The sequence below is a fragment of the Sorex araneus genome, chromosome 3, assembly GCF_027595985.1.
Source record: "Sorex araneus isolate mSorAra2 chromosome 3, mSorAra2.pri, whole genome shotgun sequence".
NCBI classification, from domain to species: Eukaryota; Metazoa; Chordata; class Mammalia; order Eulipotyphla; family Soricidae; genus Sorex; species Sorex araneus.
Window position 1 is genome coordinate 137,070,055 of NC_073304.1, and position 4,601 is coordinate 137,074,655.

The window sequence follows — 4,601 nt, forward strand, 5'->3', positions numbered from 1 at the left end:
ACTGATAAATGAAAATTATTGTTATTAAATAAAATGGCCTGCCTGAGGCTGGGGAAACAGTTCAAGGGGGAGAACACATGCCTAATCCTTGAGTTCCTGTCCTGGTAATGTATTTCCCACCCCCTACCCAACCAGGTGTAGCCCTGGTTGACCCCCAAACACTACTTCTTTGGCATCTAAGCACTGTACTATTGTGTCCAAGCACCAAACCCACCAGGCAGATCATTGCCACGAATCTCCTTTGACCCTTCCCTTGTGCTCTCCTTAGCACCACTGGCTGTGATTCTAATTAAAAAATAAATGCATGCCTGAACCTCACTTTCAGAAATTCTAGTTTAACTTATATAGACTGGGGTCAGACAAAAGATTTTTTAAAGCAACCAATTTAATTCTGCAGTTAAGATAGAGAGTTGAAGTTGATATCACTTTTCTCTCCAATTCTCTCTCTATGCCTAGAAAAAGTGAATCATTGAGAGTCTCCAGAAGATTATATCTGGGATCAGAGCAACAGTACGGGGGTAGGCACTTACTTTACATGCAGCCAACCCGGGTTTGATCCCCGGCATTCCATATGGTCCACCAAGCATCATCAGGTGAGATCCCTGAGCACAGAGCCATGAGTAACCCCCGAGCATCACTGGGTGTTACCCAAATACCAAATAAAATAAAATAAAGAAACAATGAAAATAACTTGTTTTCTTCCTACTCTCTCAGGTTACTTTCCCATCCAAGTACTAACCAGGCCCGACCCTGCTTCCTGCTTAGCTTCTAAGATCAGACGAGATCAGGCGCAGTCAGGGTGGTATGGCTGTAGACTCTCAGGTTACTTCCAATATAAAGAATATTTTCACTTAAGCTAGAGAGAATGGCTATCCCCTGAATCTGACTTTGCTTTTCTCCCTTTGATTTCAAACTAGTGTGACCATTGTGTAAAAGAAGAGAGCAGAGGGGCAGAGCACTTTGGAGGAGAATGCAGGCTTGCTTCAATCCTGCTGCTATAGAACTATAAGGGTTCATGAAGATAAATGATGAGGGGGGAACAATTATGTATAACACTACTGTCATAATAGGCACCAAGGAGACGAGAAATGGTTTGGAGGCTAGTGGGAGATTAGTTGGGATGGGAAAATTTGACAATGACTGAGGGGAATAGCTATGACTATGGAATTAAAGATAGGCTGTGGGTTATGATACCACACTAACTGTGTGGACCAAGTGACCAATGAACCCTTCCCAAGAGCTGCTTGTAACTTTCTGCTTTTTAGATTTTAAGAGTCAATAATGTCACCAGCTTTTTCCCTTTTCTCCCAAAGTCACAAGCCAGTGATTTCAGGTAGCATTTAGCAGAAACCGTTTTCCCTATCAAAATGCTTACAACTCATAGGTATACACAATCTTTACCTTATAAACTGGATTGGTTTTGCAGATGCTTGTGAAAAATATACACGTGGAAAGGTGTGTGTTCAAACTCTCCAGGCGACTCTCTCTCTCTCACAGCCCACGTTCAGTGCTTTCAAGCTGCTGTGTATGGACTGGATTGGGAAGGCTATTAGTGAAGGGCAGGCAAAGGAAGAACGAGGACCAAGCTAGTTGCTGATTAGTTACCATTTATTCAATCTCTCCTCTCTCCCATCTCACACACTCTTCCTTCCTAGCCCCTCATTCCTCGATCACAGCTCTCTGGATTCAGCTTCTCCCATATTCATCGCTCCACCCCAATTTGTCTCTGTCCACCTTGATCTCTGGGTCCACGCTGCAACCAGTCCGGTAGCAAGATCAACATAAGAAAGCCCTTCCTGATGGCCCACCAGGTTCAAAGGAAACACCAGCTAGAGGTATTCCAAAGCCCTTCCTGATGGCCCACCAGGCTCAAAGGTGGAAACACCACGTAGGGGTATTCCAAAGCCCTTCCTGACTGCCCCTGAGCAAAATATCTCTTAAAGTGTTTTTCTCCTTTCCTCAGTCCAAAAACTGAATCAACCTCTTAATACTAGTTATTTTTGTATGGACACAGTAAGAGATACATTGAGGCTTGTGGGCAGCTCTCCTGGGAACATCTTGCCACAGACTCAGACTACAGCGCTCAGGTCAGGTTAATCATTCTTAACCCTAGCAGGGTCCGAATCTAGTTACTACCTTTTGTATCATTACACCATTTGTCCATAACCAAGCTTTTAACTTATAGTTAAGCATTAGGCACTTTGACCAGGTCCATCTCGATACCAGGGTAGCACATAGCTCACTGCTTGCCCTGGATCTGTCCCATCCCTCTTTGGGACCCTGCTTTTGGGGGTTCTAGGAAGTAAGAGCAGCTGAGGCTTAGGTTGAGAGAACAGATGCCCAGGAGGAAAAAAATATATAATTTAGAGTCAAATGACTCCCACATTACAAAAGCATAGCATTTACTATTGTCTTCCTGTGCCCATACAAAAAGGACTTTGCTCTGAATAAACTATGCAAAGGACTTAAGGAGAAGAGAAAAACAATATTTACAAGTCAACAGAGCACAAAGAAAGAAGTTACAAATAAACACAGAGGAATGGGAGCACTGTGATGGGAACAACCCAATAAACCTAAACTACCTGAGGCTATGCAGGAAGGACAAACCAATGTTATCTTACAGATGCTTATGTATTGATCATCAAAAATGAGGTACCACTGATGATGGAATCCTGGGGATGTGACTTGATGGAAGAGTGCTTACTTTGCATTCATAAGATCCTGAGTTTTATCTTTAGCATCACCCCATCTTATCAAGTGATCCCTGCTTCCACAAGTGTGACCCAGTAAGTGTCACCTAGTAAGTACAACCTGTTGAATCACATCCAAAGTGTGCATCCTTAGAGTGGCAATAAGAGCGTGCAAGATACTGCAACAAGAAAAACTAAATCTTATTGTTGAGGCACCTGGAAAAGTACAGCAGTAATGTAAAGGTAATAGAAATGAGCCTCAACTCTAACCACCAATGACACTAAGTTCACTTGGTTCAATGTTTGCTAGAAATGACAAGCACAAACATTCCAAAAATGGTCAACTCAGATCCCCAAGTGCCCCTTCTATCTTCATTTGGATTATTTTGGTTCAGAATTTATGTGTGAAAGATTGATACACTACATCTAATACATAGTCTGAATAAAAGGGATGTTTTAGTTATAGAACATCTCTTTTGTGTCCTGTTCCATTTATATCTTAATTGTAAAAGCACCTGAACTTACACAAAGATAATGCGAATGAAATTAAACCAGAATCATTGATAGCACCTAGTACCAAATTTATTACTGAATCAGTTTACAAGCACTAGAGTCACAAAGCCTAGTTGGAAAAACCACACAGATTACATTGCTTATATATTCCAGCAAGCTATGTCCCATTAATTTATAAATATCACATTTATTTACAAGTAATTGACAGAGGTCAGGCAAATACTGATAAAAGTAGACCATTGATAAGAATTTTCCTTTATCTTTCTACTGCTAATAGATACTATTTGTGTATTTTCAAGGAAAGCTGATTACTAAGGAGATTGCAAGGAAATTTGTTTGGTTCATCTCTTTTTTGCCCAAATGTCCCAAATAAAAAGACCACAGCTAACATCTATAAATTTAAGGTCTATGAATCTTTTTAATGCTTCCATACTCACTGTTATCTTTACTCTCCTTAGAACCACTAGAAAGGGCTTATATAAGAATCTTCTCTGAGTAGATCAAGGGAATGCATACTCGGGGGGGGGGGGGAAATCAGCTATCTAACTCTTAAAACAAGTTAGCAATGAAGCAACTTAAAATATTCAACTCTTACTCCCTACTAGTCTATCATATCTGTCTCATTTTTTCCCAATTTATCAAGATACTTCATTCCATAATGGCTCATGACTCACCTTTGAAAATCACAGATACATAAAGGAATAAATACCTCCAGTAAAAATACTGACTGTTGAGTAATGTGCTACTGTGGACAAAAATTCCTATAGCACTGAGCTATGTGACTGACAGAGGCTGCATATGATGTACTTAAGTCACTGCTTCCAGGGAACATGGAGTAGCCCTCAGAGCTGTCATGGTAATAGTCTATTCTCTGTGTATACATAATACAGCATCATTCAGTGAGCATAGTCTGTCCATAACAAATCATTTTTGAGTCTTTTATGCCTGGCATGAGGTGTCCTATAGGTAGACAATGAATTTTTAGTTAGGTGAAACTCTCAATATTGGTAAACTTGATAAGTTTTTGAAGCATCCAGAAATACTTACCTTTAATTTTTCAATGAGTTAATAAGGCTTGAAGAAAGCAAATGGCTTCTACTCAGATCTTATTGAACTTTAGGAGTGTTCTCCCCTTCCTTTGGGTTATGTGATCTGCCTTCTAGTTTCACTTCATATCCATGGTCAGTACTGCAACTCCAGTCCCTTCTTTGATTATGCAACCTTTGGCCCCAGTAACCTCCAGTTCAATTCATGCCATTCAAGCAATAAGATGTTGAAACATTCCAGATTCTTCGGGTCAATGAGGTTGTAGGGTAAGGAATGAAAACTAGTCATTCAGTGTAAAGGTCTCTGGCATTAAATACCCATGTGCCTCAAACAAGTCAAATTTCTTAACCT